The 22,936-nt window shown below is 43.4% G+C and overlaps 1 pseudogene; it reads left to right on the top strand.

The window, feature by feature from the left end:
* Positions 1 to 22,468: 22,468 nt before the first annotated feature.
* On the top strand, positions 22,469 to 22,587 carry LOC121396356 (annotated as a pseudogene).
* The last annotated feature ends 349 nt before the right edge of the window (positions 22,588 to 22,936 follow it).

Below are 22,936 nucleotides of genomic sequence, written 5' to 3'. Positions count from 1 at the left end.
TCTATTAACCCAGCTCCCCCTATCCAGTTGGGGAAAATCGAGGTGTCATGAGGCCTAAGCCTGTCTATAGAAGGGTCTGGAACTGCATTAAAATCCCCTAGCCACATAGTTGGGTGTGACCTCATATCGGCTATGCGAGTCAGGATTTCATCTAAAAGTGTCACGGAGAAAGGAGGAGGGATATACACATTAACAATTATAAAACAGTAGCTAAATAATTGACATTTTACTGCTAGGTACCGACCCTTTGGGTCTGTGTGTAAGTCCGCCACCCCAAGGCCCATTCCTTTTCTAGTGAGAATTGCTACTCCCCTTGAGTGGGAAGAGTACTCTGCATGGTATAGGCTGCCCACCCAGGCCCTTCTTAATGCTAACACTCTCTGTCCCATTAGATGTGTTTCTTGGAGAAGGCATATGTCCGCACCGGATTTCTTCAGATAATCCAAAACTATTGACCGTTTAACACGGTCATTTAGCCCCCGAGTGTTCCATGATACAACTTGTATCCTCCGTTTCTGGTTTGCCATGGTTACTCTCAGGTTTGGTAAACTAGTCTGGTAATTGGGGGGCGGGGACCTGATGAATAGATTCCCCCCCTGCAGCCACATGCATACACATGAACCCTCAGTCTATCAACAAAACAAATTAGCAGAAAAGACATTGCAAAAACACACATCCCATTTCCAAAGTGGAAATTTCCTCCCTCCCGGTATCCACCCTTAACTCGGGATACATCCGTCCCATAACTCTTAACCTTCCCTCTGAGATTCTTGGACAGTCTCTGTAGCAATAAAGATACTGCGCGAGGAGCTCCTTCTATTAGTCTCGTGCTAATGTAGCTACCCACTCATACCCCAGTATTATAGCCATAAGCCAGGGATACTTATCAATAAAACAGCCCACCCCCAGCCTTTCTAAGAGTAGTCACAGAACAATGGGTAAGTCAGAATATTATGGCCTGTCCTGAAGAAGAGGCCCCAACGTTCATTTGGCTTTCAAAACTAGAGTCAGGGGTGAAAGCCGGCAAGATAACTGGGCGTTTGCGGAAGAACAAAAACAATACGACCTGAGTGGATGACCCAACTGAGTTAGGTGCTGGACCATCTAGGAGGGGGAAGCCGGTGTTCTAGCCATTGGATAATATCTTTCGGATTGTCGAAAAATAGCCTTTTCCCCATCCAGAATCCTCATCTTAGCTGGATAGAGCATGGCATACTTGATCGCTTTATCACGTAGTCTGCGACGTGCTTCCACGAATGTACCTCTCTTCTTCTGGATCGCTAGAGAGTAGTCTGGGTACAAGGATATTCTTGCATTTTGATAGAGAATTTCACCTTTTTCCCTGGCCACTCTGAGCGCCGCATCCCGATCCCTGTAATTGAGCAGCTTCATAATCAGTGTTCTTGGTGGTGCGCCAGGGGGTGGCTTTCTGGTGGGTATGCAGTGGGCTCTTTCCACCACAAAATGCTGAGAGAAAGTATCAGCTCCCAGTGTCTCTTTGAGCCATCCCTCCACAAAGTCTTCCACCTTCGCCCCTTCACAGCCTTCTGGCAGGCCCACTATTCTAAGATTGGATCTGCGGTTACGATTCTCCAGATCATCAATCCTGGAAGCCATGTCAGCAGACTCTCGTTGTAATTGTTGCATACTCTGTGTAAAGGGTCTCATCTCATCTTCCAGGTCTCCCACCCTGCGCTCCACCTCGGAAGTGCGATCTCGGACAGACTGTAAGTCCTGTCGCAGGAGGGAGAGATCGATGCGCACTTCCTCTATTTTGGAGGTGAGTGTAGCGCTAGTGTTTGCCAGCGTGGTGGTAAGGGTATTTTTAGATTCCGCTATCGCTTGTAGCAGGAGTTGTGTAGAATGCGGCATCAGGTCTGCATCAGATGGTGCGGCCAAGTGCAGAGTAGGGTCCGCGGGCTCCGTGCTTTGGGATGCGCCGCCATTTTGACTAGGCCCTCGTGGCGAGGTGGCCGGTTTTGTGTAACCGTCAATGCGTTTCTGAGCCGCTTTTTGCATTTCCTGGCTCGGCAGGTGTCTCCACACACAGGATATCCACTTTATATCCACCAACAAGCGTGGGATCAAGCAGGTAGCAATCAGGATCGGGTCAGGGTCTCTGAGCTATCGCGCAGCACGTCTCCCTAGTTTGGCATCCCAGCCACGCCCCCCCCTCCCTACTTTTATTTAAATTCTATATACCCATACCAATACTAAACTATAGAGCTTAGTATCACAATAGCCTTTGATATTATGTCTGTCCAAAAAATCATCCAAGCCATTCTTAAAGGCATTAACTGAATCAGCCATCACAACATCACCCGGCAGTGCATTCCACAACCTCACTGTCCTGACTGTGAAGAACCACCTATGTTGTTTCAAATGAAAGTTCTTTTCTTCTAGTCTGAAGGGGTGGCCTCTGGTACGGTGATCCACTTTATGGGTAAAAAGGTCCCCTGCTATATGTCTATAATGTCCTCTAATGTACTTGTAAAATGAAATCATGTCCCCTCGCAACCGCCTTTTTTCCAGAGAAAACAACCCCAACCTTGACAGTCTACCCTCATAATTTAAGTCTTCTATCCTTCTAACCAATTTAGTTGCACGTCTCTGCACTCTCTCCAGCTCATTTATATCCCTGGAGTCCAAAACTGCACCGCATACTCCAGATGAGGCCTTACCAGGGACCTATAAAGAGGCATAATTATGTTTTCATCCCTTGAGTTAATGCCCTTTTTTATGCAAGACAGAACTTTATTTGCTTTAGTAGCCACAGAATGACACTGCCCAGAATTAGACAACGTGTTATCTACAAAGACCCCTAGATCCTTCTCATTTAAGGAAACTCCCAACACACTGCCATTTAGTGTATAAGTTGCATTTATATTATTTTTGCCAAAGTGCATAACCTTGCATTTATCAACATTGAACCTCATTTTCCAGTTTGCTGCCCAGTTTTCAGTTTAGACAAATCACTCTGCAAAATGGCAGCATCTTGCATGGAACCTATAGTTCTGCACAATTTAGTATCATCTGCAAAAATAGAAACAGTACTTTCAATGCCCACCTCCAGGTCATTAATAAACAAGTTGAAAAGCAAGGGACCTAGTACAGAGCCCTGTGGTACTCCACTAACAACACTGGTCCAATTAGAAAATGTTCCATTTACCACCACTCTTTGTAGTCTATCTTTTAGCCAGTTCTCTATCCAGGTACAAATACTATGTTCCAGGCCAACATTCCTTAATTTAACCAGTAACCTTTTGTGTGGCACTGTATAAAATGCTTTAGCAAAGTATAAGTAAATCACATCCACTGCCATCCCAGAATCGAGGTCTCTACTTACATTCTCATAAAAAGAAATTAAGTTAGTCTGGCAAGATCTATTACGCATAAAACCATGCTGGCACAAACTCATAGTATTATGATTTGCTATGAAGTCCAGTATCTTGGCAATCGGACTAGTCCCTGGATCAACTTGGACTATGAGCTATTTCCCATAACCCTGTATTCCCTTACTTGCTAAAAAGCCATCCAACCCCTTCTTAAAGCTATCTAATGTATCAGCCTGTACAACTGATTCAGGGAGAGAATTCCACATCTTCACAGCTCTCACTGTAAAAAACCCCTTCCGAATATTTAGGCGGAACCTCTTTTCTTCTAATCGGAATGGGTGACCTCGTGTCAGCTGGAAAGACCTACTGGTAAATAAAGCATTAGAGAGATTATTATATGATCCCCTTATATATTTATACATAGTCATCATATCACCCCTTAAGCGCCACTTCTCCAGCGTGAATATCTCCAATTTGGCCAGTCTTTCCTCATAGCTAAGATTTTCAATACCTTTTACCAGCTTAGTTGCCCTTCTCTGTACCCTCTCTAATACAATAATGTCCTGTTTGAGTGATGGAGACCAAAACTGTACGGCATATTCTAGATGGGGCCTTACAAGTGCTCTATACAGTGGAAGAATGACCCCCTCCTCCCTTGACTCTATGCCCCTTTTAATACAGCTCAAGACCTTATTTGCCCTTGATGCTGCGGACTGGCATTGCTTGCTACAGCCAAGTTTATCATCTACAAGGACTCCAAGGTCCTTTTCCATAATGGATTTGTCTAGTGCAGTCCCATTAAGGGTATAAGTGGCTTGGATATTTTTACATCCCAGGTGCATGACTTTACATTTATCAACATTGAATCTCATTTGCCACTTAGCTGCCCAGATTGCCAGTTTGTCAAGATCATGTTGCAAGGATGCCACATCCTGGATGGAATTAATTGGGCTGGATAATTTTGTGTCATCTGCAAACGTATAATCTCCGGATCAGCCTCCATTTTCCTTTTGCCCTAACTGTCACCCAGCTAGCTGCCTCAACATCCTGCTGCTGTTCTTTTTTTTTTTACTTATAGTTTATTAATAGATTTTTCCTTTTTTTTTCCAGATAAAAAGAATAAGAATACAAACAAGGAAAAAAGAAAATACATCAAAATACAATTACAGATACAAGACATCACAAAAACAACAACAAAACTCATTTGATGTCCAATGGAGGGCTACACATATATATTCATATCCGGCCTTATTCTCTTTTTTCATTATCCTTAACCACTCCTTTCTCTCGTCTATATATTCTGAAAATTGGTCGTATTTTGTCTCCATTTTTAGCAATATTTCTTTATAAGGAGCTTCTCTCTTTTAAAGCTTCTAAGTATATATAGGCTTTTCACCCCTCATTTAAAGCCCACATATTCTTCACGTCATATTAGCATATTAGCATCCGTCCTATCCCCAATTTGTGATTCTTATGTGGAAGATGGAAACAGAGCAGAGAGAGAGAAAAAAAAAAAAATTTCCCAGTAAGTGTGTGTCTCTATTTAAATAAATATCAATTGTTTTTGCATATGTGTCTAGGTGTATAAGTGATAAAAAGTGAGTAAATTACAAAAAGAGTGAAAGGAATACGTGATAATAAGTGCATAGTGTGCAGTGTATCTGGCTCCTTTGCCTAGTGGAAACTCTCCTATTTATTGGGGATCCTTTATATTATGTTCTTCTTAAGTGTATGTGTCATTATAATAATGTGCAATTCTATGTGATAATTCATTTATGTTCCCTGTGTCGTCTATAGTAAAAATAAAGAAGAAGAAAAAAAAAAAGGACATTCTTAGCTGCTACCATCTCTTTTACCACTAATTACATCTCTTTTATAGGGACGGAATACCCAGTAATTATATCCTTTAAGGTTGTGATTTTATCGTCCAATTTTCCTATTTATTTTTATGACTGTCACATTTTCTAAAGAGAGAGGCTATTCAGTCTATGGTGGCTTAGCAAACCCTTCGAGTTCCCATACAGACCATATTTTAAGGTATTGAGGAGTCGTATTTTGTAAGTGGGCTATATTTGCTTCAAACTGCTTATTGGCGTTCACTCTATCGATAATTTCCCTGATACTTGGGCATTCAGGGGATTTCCACTTAGATGCTATCGCTATCCGGGCAGCCGTCAGAATTTGGTTTGCTAACTTTTGGCTAGATTTTGTTAAGCCTACAAAAGGTCTGCCCAATAGGAAGGTACTTATATCTAGTGGGACTGGTCTTGTCAGTACTCGGTCTAATATCTTCTTAATTTCCATCCATACTAGTTTTACAGTTGGGCATTCCCAAAAGATATGAGGCAAAGTACCTATTTCTCCACAGCTTCTCCAACATTGAGACCTATGCTCCGGAGATAGCTTATGTAGTCTATCGGGGGTGTAATACCAGAACATAAGTATCTTATAAATATGTTCTTTTTGTCTTATACATGTACACATTTGATTTGCATTACACCAGATACTCTCCCAATCCCTTTGCGATAATCGGTTCAATGTTTTTAAATTCCATTTAACCATATACTTATGGTACCCCGTACCTGTTGTGGATGGACTATTAAGAAGCCTGTATATCTTAGAGATAAGGCCCTTTTGTGGTAGGCCCTTCTTAGCTAATATTTCGAATGCAGTACTCCCAGCATCTTTTGCATTAATACAGTACGGATTTAAAAAGTGCCGTAATTGAAGGTGGCACAGGCAAAATTTCAGAAAAGATGACATTGGAAGACCTTTCCTTGATCTTAGAGCCTAGATCCCTGAAATCATTCTTTAAGGTCTTGCATCTACCATTTATTTTGTCATTAGTACCGATATGCAATAAGACAGCTGGGTCATGCCCAGCCCCACCCAATAATTTGTCTATCCGATCAACCACATGCCGAACCCTGGCACCAGGTAGACAGCAAACTGTTTGGTTGTAGTGATCCGGACGACAAATTACCCTATCCACTTTCCTAATAATTGAGTCCCCTACAACCACAATCTGCTTAGGCCTGACTCTACTCTCCTCCCCACTACTACTAGAGAGAACTGGTCTCCCGGCTGTTAGAGAGATCCGCCCCATCTAGAATTGCCAATCCAGAGTTCATACTCCCATCATCTTCACACAATCTGGCAAATTTGTTGCGATGTATAATCTTCGGATCAGCCTCCATTTTCCTTTTGCCCACCTTAGATTTTCTAACTGTCACCCAGCTAGCTGCCTCAACATCCTGCTGCTGTTCTGTTCCCCCCAAACTATCTGACCCCGCTAGGTCCTGCTCAGTGAGAAAAAGACTCCTTTCAAGATTGTCAATTGACTGCAGTGTTGCAATTTGTTGCTCTAGTGCTCTAACTTGAGCCTCCAAAGTGGCAATTTGCTTACAACCACCACAGAGGTAAGCATTTTGGATCTCTTGTTCCAAATCTGCATACATATGTAAGTATGTATAAGTGTTCTGAAACCGCCGGGGTACAGATGTTAGAACAGCATTGTATGTAGCAGACAAGTTTCCATTATTTTGTATCCCCACACTTTTCTTTCATTATCTGTTTTAAAATTGCCCTTAAGAACCAAAATTCTTAAATCCTTTATGGAGTGATGAGGGCCATTGAAATGATTTCCTATTGCTGGGTCCAGTTTTTTATCGGTTATAGTGAATTGGTGGTGTGTATTTCTCTTTCTCAGGCTTTGCCCAGTCTCTCCTATATATAGTCCCCCTGTTATGCATTTAGTGCATTGTATTAAGTACAGCACACAGTTGTAATGACCATGGATGCTGTATTCTTCTAATGTGTCTGGAATTGGTCTGAAGTCAGAATGTGTGGGCAGGTTTTGCATTGTTTTTTGTCACATGGATATGTTCCATTTTTGGTGGGTTGCAATAAGGCACTTCTTGTTATTAGTAACTTTAGGTTGGGAGGCTGTCTGAATGCTAGGAGTGGTGGGTCTTGGAATATGCTTTTGAGAATCTCGTCCTAATTTTCTGAGGGTCCTAAATTGTGGATTGTATGTGACCACTTTTATTTTTTTATTTCAAATGGGTTGCCCTGTAACATTAGTTGGAGAAAAAAAACATTCCATCACTAGTATTCTACTTGCCCTAGATATGTAGAACACTACAGATACAAAGCATCACCTTGTGTAGCTCCCAGTCTTTTCAATACTAAAGTCTACAGGGTACATAAGGAACCTGTATTTGTCCTGGACCATAACCCATGCACCCTATCAATGAAAGAGAGTGACTCATGGAGACAGACTGCCTCCACTACGGACATACTTTACCTGCCATGTGAGGTAATTAGGAGCACACAGCAGCTTAGGCAGTCTTCCTGTGAGGGTTGAAATTATCATTAGCTCATGATCCTCTGCCAAACAAGTCTGGATATTAAAGATTTGCATGTCCTATGGAGTGGGCATCGTGACAGAAATACATGCAGATATGCATAACCTTGCCAAGACAAAATTTAAGTTATAATATCCCATAGATTGGGCCTAGAACCAAAATCTGTTTGGCATGCTCCCATGAGTCTACCAAATAGGAAGGAATTGACTGATTCCAGGAAGTATAACTAACCAATACAATACTGCTATAGATTAATTACTTTATTTTCCTAAGGGTTCCAGCCTGGAACATTCACTGTTCACTATTCTTAAGTAGACCATAGCATATTCTTAAGTATCCAAGATCAGAATTAATCTAGGTATGGGGCTATATACAGAATATGGGGATAGAATTATCCACCCTACTACCTATACTAGAATGTCCAAGTCTATAGTTAGACATGCAATCACCAGGGCCTTTCCTAAAGGCAGACACTGCAGACTTGGTCCAGAAAGTATATATATAAAAGACAACTTTTGTAAACATCCTGTCCTGATGGTAACCTATGGGATACCAACCCCAACTAGCCAGGCCAGTCTATGGCAGTCTGAAAGGCAAGTCACAAAGTAGCATAGACTTAAAAATAATAAATATAATTGCATGCCTCCTGTCATCAATAAGGGTTATCATGACAGAAAGAATAATGTGAATAATAACCTGGATGAAAACCGGGGGTTTTTTTTTTTGTCCAGTCCCCAATGGCTCTGCAACCTTAGCTACATCCACATTGATGGTGTGTACCTAATTTTACAGCCGGCTCTATATGGCAACCATTAATATAATATGGCCCATGAGTATACCCTCAGTGAGCTGATTGGTCCCTTATTGTACTTGAGGCAAGCTGGATAAGTCTGTGCTATAGTATACCTCCTAGCAAGTCTCTAAAACCATGAGGCAGTAGTGAACCCAGTGCATTCAAAAGTAACTAAATTTGCACTGACTGCTGTGCCCAATGAGTTGAAGTCCCGTAGCCAAAGTATGAGATTCTGATGAATATCATACCAGTTATGTGAATAGACATTGGTTTATCATCAGAACATATGGAGCCTTTAGCACCAAGGAATAATAGGTTATCTGCCTGAGGCTCAGGCTGTGGAAGTATTAGAATCCTTGCTGAATCCATATCCATATATACATTCACAATAATATCTATATACATATATTATATATATTATATATGGGTGTATACCCATATATAATCTATAAATATATGCATACATAAATATTTACATACATACACATATACCTACACACACACACACACACACATATATATTTGTATAATCCTCCAATGAAGCAGCCGCACTCACAGGACTTATCCAAAAGTATAAATGCTTTTATTTAGAAACTAACGTTTCGGCTGTAACTCAGCCTTTGTCAAAGTTACATAGTATTATACAAACCACTCCTAAATACCCTGTCAATGGCGCGGAAAATGATGTGTTACCCTTAATTTATTCCTTTTGTTACCATCATATCGTATGCTCAATAAACACATTTTAAAGAAGTTACTTTGTCAATATCTTATACTGTTCGTTTGTCCCATCTTGCAACAAAGTATCACAAATCATTACATCCATGGTCTGTTCCTTAAATACTTCCTTTACTCCCATGTTTGTCAACCTGTTCGCAGTGTTTTTAGTAACGCCTTAGTGTCCAGTGTATAGTTCATATCAACAACTTCTAGCAAACACCCTTCACAGTGCATAAATTATTTGTGCTGAACGATCGCTCCAGTGTTATTCATGTGTTGCGCTGCTTACCTCATACGAGCAATGCCTTCCCATTCCATATAGTCGATCCATTTGGCTCTAATCTTAATCCGTGCTGTTCCTTGTCTATGCGCATATCCTCTCAAATCACCCACTTGCGCAACTCTTCCCTCTGTCAACCACAACTGTGTCCATTAGCTCCCCCAATTGTGAATCGTGCAACCATCACATCCTCAAAGCACCCGTGCTCAGTGTGCATGGGTTCCTGGGGTAGTCCAGAGGGAGGTTATTCTCTGCTCCTGTTCTTAACCCTTGATCCACCCTCTGCTGTAAATCATTACACCACCGTGTACAGCTAAATCTTCTGCGCGCAAGCGGGTGATATGAGAGAATATGCGCATAAACAAGGAACAGCACGGATTAAGATTAGAGCCGGATGGATCGACTATATGGAACGGGTAGGCATCGCTTGTATGAGGTAAGCAGCGCAACACATGAATAACACTGGAGCGATCATTCAGCACAAATAATTTATGCACTGTGAAGGGTATTTGCTAGAAGTTGTTGATATGGAAACTGAATCCTAATTTGCATATGCAAATGAGGGGCAGGGAAGGAAATCTGGTCACAAAAACAAGGAAGTAAAAAATGTTTTCCGCTTCCCACCCCTAATTTGCATATGAAAATTAGGATTTGGTTCGGTATTCAACCAAATCTTTCACAAAGGATTCGGGGGTTCGGCCGAATCCAAAATAGTGGATTCGGTGCATCCCTAACATGTATATACATATACATGCACTTATTCAAGCCACGACCTACCCTGTAGCAAAAGGCAGGATTTAGTATATCACTGGAACGGTGACCTATGTTACCATGCTTACATACCAACCTGGAGGCTGTATAGGCACCATCTGGAAAAGTGCCTTTATCCTTCCCACACCAACACAGTTTAACCCATACCTCCAGTTTGGTTGTTATATTAATTGGTGTGTAAACCAGAGAAATGTATAACATGTACATTTATATTTGGTTATTGTCTTAGTCAGCCCCCAAGCAACTGGAAGCATATCAGTTTGGTTGTAATATTAAACAGTGGCAGGACCAAAGAAATGTATAACATGTGTCTTCATATATGGTTATTACAGCCAGCCCTGGAACTACTGAAATGTTTGCCCCTACATTCAGTTTGGTTGTAATATTAAGCAGTGCCCTGACCAAAAAAGTATAACGTACATTTATATTTGGATATTAAAGCCAGCTCCAGAACCACTAAAATGTTTCCACATATACACACAGTTTGGTTGTAATATTGAACAGTAGCAGGACCAAAGAGATGTATAACCTGTGCATTCATATCTGGTTATTACAGCCAGCCCCAGACCCACTGAAATGTTTCCCCTACATTCAGCTGGTTGTAATATGCAATACCCGGACCAAGAAATGTATGACATGTACATTTATATTTGGTTATTAAGCCAGCTTTAGTACCACTGACATTCCCTACATTCAGTTTGTTTTTATATTAAGCAGTGCCATGACCAAGAAATGTATAACATATATATTTATATTTGGTTATTAAAGGAGAATTCAACCCATTTGTAAAAAACCGAGTACCCACCACCCCAGGTAGACCTCCCTCTCTCCCTCCTCCCCCCAGGCTAATTCCCCCCCCCCCGGGGGAAATTCCCATACTTTATACTTACCCCTCAGAGCATATTCTGCAAGCGGAGTTCCACGCATCCGTCTTCCGGGTCGTAGGTAAGCTGTAATCGGTATTTCAGCGCATGCTCAGTTGGAGCAGTTTGTCGGTTTGCGACAACTGCGCATGCGCAGAATTACATGGAAATTGCCAAACTCACAGTCAGCTTACCAAGGACCCGGGAAGATGGATGCTGTGAAGTACGCTGGCAGAATTTAACTAACAAAACTTCTAGGCTAGCTAGACTCAGAAAGCAGAATAAAAGAAGTATATGTTAATTTAACTAACAAAACTTTATAATAACAGAACAGAGTTATTACAGAATCTTACCTGATGCTTCTGAGAATCACTCTGAGCTGCTAAGGGAAGGAGTGGGAGGGGAATCTACCTGCTCATTAACTGCACCTGACACTGACCTCCAGAGTAATTACTTGATTACCTGTCACAGTTGGCACCCAACACCGGAACAAATGCCAAGCACCCTGGTCTCGGATCGTGCTTCACCTGTAGTGTGACCGCCGTTGGCCTCGGGAGGAGCCCTCAGCTACTTGGATGCCACCAGGACTTAAACGAGAGGTGCAAGGCTAGGGGTTCTGGATAAACAGAGGGGCACGACTGTTAGCAAAGTCTTTGGGCAGAAGGTTGTGGTACAAGGTGTAAGACAGAATCGTAGTTGGAACTGGCCGGGTTGAGGCAGGCAGAAAGTGAGCGTATCAGGCCAGGTCTGGGCAGGCAGCATTCAAAGCGAGGTCAGGCAGGCAAGGGTCAAAACCGGGAGATCAATCAGAAGGATATAGCAGAAGAGGTAGTCGAAATTCAGGCAATGGATCAGGATACAGAGGTCAGAATCGTCAGGAACAGGCAGGGGTCACAACAGATAATCAGAATCAAGCTCAGAATCCAGAATAGCAAAAGCTAAAGGCACCAGGAACAAACCTATAACAGGCAATGAGAAGGCACGCACCTATAAAGCAGGAGAGGCGCGTCACTCGCGCCCTTAACGAACTGGCACAGGAGGAAGTAGACACGGTGGGCGTCCCCGCCGAGGGGGCGGCAGGCGTCCCTGCCATCCCCCCCACTAGACCACCAGGCTAAGCCATTACATTACCTACAGCTGCTGCTCACAGAACCTGCAGACCCACATTGTGTTTTCACTGCTGAAAGAACATACAGATCAGTATAAAACATGCCAATTAGCATTGCATTAAAACAGCATTAAATTAGAATTGCTCATAGAACGTACAGATCAGCCACTGTTCTCCCAATGGCCTATCTGGCCCATCCATTCTTAAGAGTTAACAGACTTCAGCATCAGGATGGCATTCCCAGCTAAGCCTAGTTCTTAACTGCTAGCAGATCAAAGGCCCCAAGTTTATATTTTGTAAGTTTTTTGTAACCTTGGGAAAGACTTGTGAGGGAGGCAGCTGGCTCTGAAACCTAAATTCCTCCAGAAAAAAAGAAAAGAAATGAATACCCCAGTATAGGGGAAGGAGGCCATAAGGTTCAGGCCGCTAACTAAACATTCTGCTAACCACACTCCCCAAGGCAAACCTAGGATTCCAACAGATTAACCTTAGCTAACTGACACCTCCCTCTCCATCCATAAAAATCATAAGGGATGTAGGGGCCATACACCCCAATGCCGCTGGACACTTTTAAGACATGCCCAGGTAGGCATACGGATGGGGGGACATATCACTTGCCACCGGACAGGTTATAATCAGGATGGGAATGCACATGAATCAGGGACAAACCAGTTATATAAGTCACAGTAACACTTTGCCTACCTGATCCAGATGATAAAACATTGAAGACTTCATACATGAGGTAATGTGCTTAGGGGGAAAAAGATCACAAGGACCAAAACCCCAGTCCCTTGTATGCTTTCCAGCATCCCTAATGCTTCCCCAAGACTAAAAAGAGAACTACTTCTAACAGGAGCAATAATAAACTGAAACAGAAGGAAAAAAAGACACATGGATTTGGGGCTGGGGTTGGGCTTTTAAAGTTTTGTGGAGGGTCCTTCTGACGGGAGCACTGGGGCGGGGGCTATCCTGATACGTATGACATGGAGTTGTCCAGTGAAAGATATTTTCAACCATGGGATAGATATGTGGTACATATTTTTAGGAGTTTAAGCATATAGGGGTGGTATTGCAACAATAGTTATATATTCTTAAAGGACAAGGAAAAGGTTAGTCAATGGGTATGCCAATTTTTTTAGCCCCCAGTAATTATAATCAATAACCCCAGAATTTGAAGAGTCGTAATCTTAACTTTTTCTCTTCTATAGATTAGAACTGCCTAGGGCATCTGCAACTAATCTCTGTATAAGAAGACAAGATGGTGGCTCAGTGTTTAATAGAATAGTACCCATTGTTAGACTTCACCCTGGTGGTCTAGTGGGGGTGCGACTGGGACCATCCTGCTGCCTGAACTGACCTTCTTCTGATCACTGTTCTGTTCTATGCTACTCCTCTGTGTATGACTTGGCCTGTGTTCCGACCTTGAACCTGTTACCCGTATTTGTACTCCATTGCCTGTTTGGTTTGACCCGGCTTGTTTCTGGACCTTGCCTACTACTCCTCTGCCATATCCTCACACGTTTGGTTCCTGTGCTCACCCAGAACTCTCTCCCTGGTTCTCCTGCAATAAGACCTGGTGGCATCTGAGTAGTGGAGGGCTCCACCCGAAGCCAAAGGTGGCTGCTAAAGTGACCGGAATCTAGAGGTTACTTCTGAGTTTGTGAGACCATACATGACAAATTGTACATGCACTCCTGCTTGCATTTGTGCCTATGATTAGGTATCTTTTGATACGAAACGCGTTAGGACGTGTAATTTTTAATAGAATGGAATAAAGCTTTGTTTTTATCCTCAGCGGTTGGCCGCAGGAGTGCGTGTACAATTTGACGCTAAACTTCGCCTAAGCTAGGGGTTCGGGCACAGCATCCGGGCCACTTGCCAGACTTGGTGAGTGCGATTGTTGCTGATTTAAATTTAATTGATCAACTCTAAGTGTCGGCAGTTCAATGTTTTGTTTCGGCACTATAGATTTTTGAGCGCTTAAACAGTGTTGCGCTTCTGAATAAATTTAAGGGAAGTTAGAGGGATTAGAGCCGGCAAAATTTATTTTTGAGACCAAACGTTACACCCAGACAGTGCATTTTTCAGGGAGGAGTTCCATCCCACTGGAAGTTTCTAATAATGTGAAGCCCCCTCCTGATTCCTTGTCATGTTCTAGCTTTTGGATTACCCGGTTCTGACTCCTGGCCTGTCCTTCAACTCCGCTTGTCTGCCATCAAGGTTGAAAAAAACCCCATTTAATACCATTTTAACCCGCCTAACTGCTAGTTGATCCAGAGGAAGGCAAAAAAACCCAAAAAAACATTTGAATTCCACATCACAGTTCTCACTGTAAAAAAACCCCTTCCGAATATTTAGCTGGAACTTCCTTTCTTCTAATCGGAATGGGCGGCCTTGCATTAGCTGGAAAAACCTACTGGTAAATAAAGCATTAGATAAATTATTATTAGATTCCCTTATATATTTATACATAGTTATCAAATCACCCCTTAAGCGCCTCTTCTCCAATGTGACCAACCTGAATTTGGCCAGTCTTTCCTCATAGCTACAATGTTCCATACCTTTTACCAGCTTAGTTGCCCTCTCTAATTCAATAAAGAACAATGTAGCAGGTTAAAGATAAACGGCTGGATCAGGTTTGTGGGATACAGTGATCAAGCAACTGGGAGATGCAGGAAACAGGCTTATAAAGGCCCCAGATTCCTTGATCAAGAACAGATGAATGAAACGAGTTGGTAGGAGGAATGTAAAAGAACCATTATAGAAACTAGTCAGTGCAAGTGGTGTATGCTTCCAGTGGCTCACTGAGGTAATGCAGGCGAGTGGAAACACAGTGACTAGAATTCAATTAGCAGCAGATCCTGACATTACTCCTCCATTGAGGATTCACCTCTGGGCGATCCCAGGATCAGGTGGGTACATGCGTTCCATGAAAAAGTTTCTTTTCGAAGAGTTCTGCAGTAGTGTGAGAACAAAACTGTCCAGACAAGCATTGAAGCCTTTCAGGTGTATATTATTGTCCACAGCTAAAGTCACATCACTTAAAAGTACATTTGAACTGTCAGACCAATGGAGAAATTGCATGGAAGCAAAAAGGAATAGGAAAACAGTTTAGAGTGATAATACTTAAAAAGACTTGAAGCTGTTTGCTAGAAATGCAACCAAATGAACTAGGATCCAGAATGGAGGAATCACCAGGATCAGAAGCCAGAATGGAGGAGTAGCCAGGATCAGGAGCCAAAACTGAGGAGTAGCCAGGATCAGAAGCCAAAATGGAGGAGTCGCCAGGATCAGAAGTCAAAACAGAGGAGTCGCCAGGATCAGAAGCTGAGGATTCACCAGGGTTAGGTACCGAAGAGCCATCATGGACAGGAACAGGAGAGCTGCCAGAGTCAAGGACTGGAGAGCCGCCAGGGACAGGAACCGGAGAGCCGCCAGGAACAGACTCTGGAGGATCATCTGGAGCTATGGCTGGAACCGGAGGACCACCTGGAACCACATCTGGAACCGAAGGACCACCTGGATTAGGAGTGTGACTAAACTCGGAAGCCCAAGCAGGTAAATCACCAGGATTGGAAGCCAGTACTGAGGAGTTTCCAGGGACAGGAGCATTGCCAAAGGCAGCGGCCAGTGCAGGAGATGAGTCACCAGAGTCAGCAGTCAAAGCAAGTGGACCGCCAAAGTCAGCAGCCAGAGTGGATGGATCGCCAGAGTCAGCCAGCAGAGCAAAAGAACCAGCCAAGGCACCCATTACAGGTGGAGGACCAGCATCGGCACCCATTACAGGTGGCGGACCAGCAGAGGCACCCATTACAGTTGGCAGACCAGCATCTGCACCCATTACAGGTGGCGGACAAGCAGAGGCACCCATTACAGGTGGCGGACCAACAGAGGCACCCATTGCAGGTGGTGGATTGCCCAGGACAACAGGAATACCACCATGAATAGCAACAAGACTGGTAGACTCTGGAGCACCAGAACTATCAGGTCCCGCAGCAGGGACGGCAGGTCTAGAAGTAGATTTGTCCTTGGGCCCAGAGGCCATGGTACACAGGTCCTCACAGGCTGAACCCGGCAAGGCTGCTGGCACGGAGGCTGGAAGCAGCAAGGCTGCTGGCACGGAGGCTTGAAGCGGCAAGGCTACTGGCACAGAGGCTGGAAGCGGCAAGGCTGCTGGCACAGAGGCTGGAAGCGGCAAGGCTGCTGGCACAGAGGCTGGAAGCAGCAAGGCTGCTGGCACAGAGGCTGGAAGCAGCAAGGCTGCCTCTGGGCTGGAAGCGGCAAGGCTGCTGGCACAGAGGCTGGAAGCGGCAAGTCTGCTGGCACAGAGGCTGGAAGCGACAAGGCTGCTGGCACAGAGGCTGGAAGCGGCAAGGCAGCTGGCACAGAGGACAGGACCACTGGCACAGAGGACGGGACCACTGGCACAGAGGACGGGACCATTGGCACAGGAGCTGCAGACGGGACTACTGTCACCGGAGCTGCAGACGGGACCACTGGCACCGGGGCTGCAGACGGGACCACTGGCACCGGGGCTGCAGACGGGACCACTGGCACCTGGGCTGCAGACGATACCACTGGCACCGGGGCTGCAGACGGGACCACTGGCACCGGAGCTGCAGACGGGACCACTGGCACCGGGGCTGCAGACGGGACCACTGGCACCGGGGCTGCAGACGGGACCACTGGCACCGGGGCTGCAGACGGGACCACTGGCACCGGGGCTGCAGACGGGACCACTGGCACCTGGGCTGCAGACGGGACCACTGGCACCGGGGCTGCAGACGGGACCACTGGCACCGGGGCTGCAGACGGGACCACTGGCACCAGGGCTGCAGAAGGGACCACTGGCACCGGGGCTACAGAAGGGACCACTGGCACCGGGGCTGCAGACTGGAGAGCTGGCATCGGGGTTGCAGACTGGAGAGCTGGCACTGGAGCTGAAAACTGGATGGCAGACATGAGAATGGTTAGAGGCAGCTTTTGGGGAGCCGGCACGGGACCAGGCAGCTTTCGGGGAGCCGGCACGGGAACAGGCAGTTTTTGGGGAGCCGGCACAGGAACAGGCAGCTTTCGGGGAGCCGGCACGGGAACAAGCAGTGGCACAGGTTGAGGCAGCCATCGGGATGCAGGCACAAAAGCTGGAAAAGGGTGGGGAGCTGGCACAGTTATATTAGAAAAAGAAACAAATTGAGGTTCAGGCCTGAGACTCAGAGAGGCTGATACAGGATCGTTAACGGGCATGGTAGCAGACTGAGGAATAGGTAGAGAGTGGAAAACAGGCTGATACTGGGAGACTGGTCGGCCCTTGAAACTAAAGGTAAATGCGGTAGGTAATTCAACCCCATCTGATTCCACATCTTCCCAATCTTCCTCATCAGAAAAATCTGCACAGGCCTCTTCAATAGAGAAATTCTCCACATCCTCCTCATCTGATATATTCCCCCAATCAACTTGGAAAGAATCTTCATAGGAAAAGGTAGTAACAGGTTGACAGGTACATGGTCTTTGTAACCTGGAGCAAAAATATAACTTGAGAATAACTTGGAACAGGAGGGGTGAGCTGGAAGGGCTTGGTGTGTTCAACAGAAGAAGATTCATAGTAACATAGTAAGTAAGGTTGAAAAAAAGATACATGTCCATCGAGTTCAACCTTTTTTTTTTTTTTTTATTAACTACCTATCTGCCAGTTGATCCAGAGGAAGGCAAAAAACCCATCTGAAGCATCTCCAATTTGCCTTAGAGGAGGAAAAATTCCTTCCTGACTCCAAAATGGCAATCGGACTAGTCCCTGGATCAACTTGGACTATGAGCTATTTTCCATAACCCTGTATTCCCTCACTTGCTAAAAAGCTATCCAATCCCTTCTTAAAGCTATCTAATGTATCAGCCTGTACAACTGATTCAGGGAGAGAATTCCACATCTTCACAGCTCTCACTGTAAAAAACCCCTTCCCAATATTTAGGCGGAACCTCTTTTCTTCTAATCGGAATGGGTGACCTCGTGTCAGCTGGAAAGACCTACTGGTAAATAAAGCATTAGAGAGATTAATATATGATCCCCTTATATATTTATACATAGTCATCACCCCTTAAGCGCCTCTTCTCCAGCGTGAACTTCTCCAGCGTGAACATCCCCAATTTGGCCAGTCTTTTCCTCATAGCTACGATTTTCAATACCTTTTACCAGCTTAGTTGCCCTTCTCTGTACCCTCTCTAATACAATAATGTCCTGTTTGAGTGATGGAGACCAAAACTGTACGGCATATTCTAGATGGGGCCTTACAAGTGCTCTATACAGGAAGAATGACCCCCTCCTCCCTTGACTCTATGCCCCTTTTAATACAGCTCAAGACCTTATTTGCCCTTGATGCTGCCGACTGGCATTGCTTGCTACAGCCAAGTTTATCATCTACAAGGACTCCAAGGTCCTTTTCCATAATGGATTTGCCTAGTGCAGTCCCATTAAGGGTATAAGTGGCTTGGATATTTTTACATCCCAGGTGCATCCTGTTACAAAGATGCCGCATCCTTGATGGAATTAAGTGAGCTGCATAGTTTAGAGTCATCTGTAAACACTGATACATTACTTACAATACCCTCCCGTAGGTCGTTAATAAACAAGTTAAATAAAAGTGAGCCCAATACCTAGCCCTGAGGGACCCCACTAAGAACCTTACTCCAGGTAGACAATGTACCATCAACAACCACCTTCTGTACCCGATCCTGTAGCCAGTTTTCTATCCATGTGCAAACTACTCAATTAAGCCCAACAGACCTTAGTTTAAAGAGTTTTTGGGGCATGGTATCAATACTGATGTATATGGTTGCACCACAGGTTACCCAGGCTCCTGAATTCCATTCCAGGCTCCTGAATTCCATGGCATCCGCCTAGCAAAGACATGACACTCTCCAGCTCATTTATATCCTTTTTAAGGACTGGAGCCCAAAACTGCACTGCATACTCCAGATGAGGCCTTACGAGGGACCCATAAAGAGGCAAAATTATGTTTTCATTCCTTGAGTTAATGACCTTTTTTCTGCAAGAAAAACTTTGTTTTAGTACTCAATGAATGACACTGCCTGGAATTCGCCAGTCTATGCCATGCTAGACCTCTTTTGAATTTCCCTCTGCATGAACCATGCATCATTTGTTAATAGAATTGGGACTATTTAGAAGAAACCCTTCACTAATTGGTTCCTCATTTGTGTAGACAGATGAAAAATAACAGTTCAGAATCTCTGCTTTATCTCTGTTCTCATTAATCAACTGACCCTGCTCTGACAACAATGGTTCCACCCCTACTATTTACATATGTAAAATATAATGTTGGTTTAATTTTACTTAATTTACTCCTTATAACTATACTGGCTAACTTGAAAGCCTTAAAAGCACGTCTTTTCTTGCCAACCTCGACACCAACAATTCTGTCAAACCAAAGGTTTTGCTTTGTGATGTCGTTCCTTGCATACAAGAGTTATATATTGAAATGTGTATTTATGAAGCAGAATTTTAAATACATCCCATTTTTCTTCTGTGTTTAACTGTGCGAAAAGCCTTTCCTAGTTAATATGTTGCAGAAATGCCCTCATACTGTCAAAGTTTGCACGTCTAAAATTTTGTGTTTTAGTTTCTCCCTTATAGAGTTGTTTCTGCAACATAATCTCAAAGGAGATCATGTTATAATCACTATTTCCTACATGCTCACCCACACAAATGCTAGAGATGTGTTCAGTATTTTTGTTTTGCTCAGTTGAGTTTTATTGAGGACACAGGACACAGAATAGCAATTTGTATGGTGTTGTACAAACCATTATTTAGTCCTGACATAACATTGATCATTCATTTGTCAGAATCTACAACTGCCACACTTTCATATGCAACTCACCCCTCTTACTAGGGTTTCAGACAAATAATCCACACCAATAAGTGTATATTAAAGGGGAACTAAAGTCTAGAATAATGCTATAAATGCTGTATTTTGTATACTAAACATGAACTTACTACACCAGAAGCCTAATTAAACAAATGATTTATGTTTTCAAAGTTGGCCGCAGGGGGTCATCATCTTGTAACTTTGTTAAACATGTTTGCAAGACCAAGACCACACACATGCTCAGTGTTGTCTGGGCTTTGGTTGGGAGGTTAAGTTTAGGGATCGTCATAAATTATCAAAACAACACAAGTCAAATAATATCTGCCATAGAAGACGATATACAGCAAGAATGATTAATAATCAGAATATGCAGACTGCACTAGGGATGGGATTTTATGTTTTTGCTTAATATCCCCTTTAAAGCAATGATATTGAATAATAAATCAATGGATTGTTACACATAAATTATTACTCTTAGGGGCAGAGTTATCAAGGGTCAAACTGAAAATTAGAAATTTGAATTTTCAAATTTTTTTATGGTCAGAACTGTCAAAAAAACTAGGGAGTTATTCAAATTTGATTCGAGTTTTTTTAACAGTTCATATTAGATTTTCAAGATTTATCATACTCTGGCCCTTTCAAATTCAAATATTCGCCACCTAAAACCTGCTGAATTGCTGTTTGAGTCAATGGGGAAGGATTAGGGAGTCGTTTGCAGCCTTCCTGACATTCAAGTTTTTTTTCAGAGAAAAAACTTGAATCGAGTTTTTAAAATTTGAATTCAATTCAAGTTTTTGGGTTACTTTACAACCTAGTTTTAAAAATTAGAATCTAATACATTTCGGTGGTCAAATTTTGAATTTATGGGTGTTTAGGGGAACTTTTAAAAACTCACATGAAATTCGACCTTTGATAAATGTGACTGTTTTATAGCTCCTGTAAAATAACTACAATTCCAAGACCACGCTTTGACATTAAATTTTAGGTGGGAGTGTGACGTGGAATGTAAACTACCTTTGCAGAGAATGTATAACACAAAATATACACAAGGCCACAAACAAGTACACATGTAACATAACATAATGGCATACCCATAATGGCTAAAATTATTTTTCCTCCCGGGAGGTCAGCTTGTAGCCTGTAATCTGAGGGTTTTGCCTTACTGCCAGGGCAAAGGGTTCAATGGCCAGTGCGAAGAGCAGGGGTGACAAGGGACACCCCTGCTGGGTACTTTATAAGAGTGTAACCAAGGAGGTGAAATCAGGACCCACTCCAAAGGATTTAAGCACTTTCCAAAGGTAGGCCTATTCTACCGTATGAGAGGCCTTTGCTACATCTAGTGCCGCAATTGCCCTCTGGTCTTTGTTTAGGTGGGGTATTGATAGGTGAAGCACGACCCTTATGAGGTTTTGGGCTGTTGTTTTCACAGGTCTGAACCCTGTCTGGTTGTAATGAATAGCGTTTACCCTGGTGGTCCAGTGGAGTACCTGCTGGCATGCGGGGGCGCCCGCCATGCCTTCTGCGGGGACGCCCGCCGCATGTGTCCTGTTTCTTCCAGCGCCGGTTCTCCTATGGCGAGGAATGAAGTAAGGTTCATTATGACCTTACTACAAGGTGACCCACAAGTCTGGGCACTAAGATTACCTCTGATCCTGCCCGTCTTTCCCTAGAAGCATTTTTTGCTACCATGGCCATGTTATACGATGACCCGGATGGTGCTAGCTCTGCCGATTCCGCTATTCATAAACTCCGCCAATGGAAAAGAGTTATTGAGGAGTATTGTACAGAATTCCGCCGCTGGTCAGTTGATACGGGGTGGAATGATACAGCTCTTCGTAGTCAATTCTGGGTGGGCCTTTCTAGCTCTGTTTTGTCCTGGCCTGTTAGTTCAGTTAAAGTTTCGGCCTTGGTGTATTCTGGGGCTGGGGGAAATTTTTTAGATGCTGCCTTCACAGAAAGGTATAATATTCTCCTTATTCCCCTTACACCTCCTATAAGGGTTTCTGCTATTGATAAAAGCCCACTGGGGTCAAGTCTGGTAACCCAAAAATCCAATGAATTTTATCCGTATGTTCGCACACTCAAAACAAACACAATTTAGAGAAAGAGTGGTTCAAAAAAATGGTTTTTACTTTTATGCAGAGAAAGGTATTTTACATGAACGACGCCATACAACACCCATTGGGGACATTCTCATTTTTCTGGTAGGTGTATCCGCTCCTTGTTGATATCATGCTTGCTATGTATAATCAATGGGTGGTTGATATTGTATGCTATTTTTTATATTGTATAAATTATGCCATGTGTTGTATGGCGTTGTTCATGTAAAATTATCCAAAAGGCATTATCCATTAGCCTATGGCCACACCACCCTGAAAGTGCCTGATCTCGCCTGATCTCAGAAGCAATACAGGGTCGGGCCTGGTTAGTACATGGATGGGAGACTGCCTGGGAATACCAGGTGTCATAGGCTTTAATGGCTTGGATAATTTTTTGGACAGACATAATATCAAAGGCTATTGTGATACTAAGCTCTATAGTTGGTATAGGTATGGGTATATAGAATTTAATTAAAAGTAGAGAGGGGTGTATATATGGATGCTGGGTTTTCATTTGGAGGGGTTGAACTTGATGGACTTTGTCTTTTTTCAACCAAATTTAACTACGTAACTATGTAACTATGTATGTGTGTGAACAATATGCATTGTGAAAAATTAGCTTTTCACATTCTCGTTGGTTCCATGTCCCTGTTAATTCTGGGGTTACCATGGCTACATGTACACAATCCCCCACATTCATTGGGTAACTGGGGAGGTTATTCA

The sequence above is a fragment of the Xenopus laevis genome, chromosome 1L (genome assembly GCF_017654675.1).
Source record: "Xenopus laevis strain J_2021 chromosome 1L, Xenopus_laevis_v10.1, whole genome shotgun sequence".
Taxonomy (NCBI): Eukaryota; Metazoa; Chordata; class Amphibia; order Anura; family Pipidae; genus Xenopus; species Xenopus laevis.
This window is presented reverse-complemented; position numbering and strand designations above follow the sequence as displayed.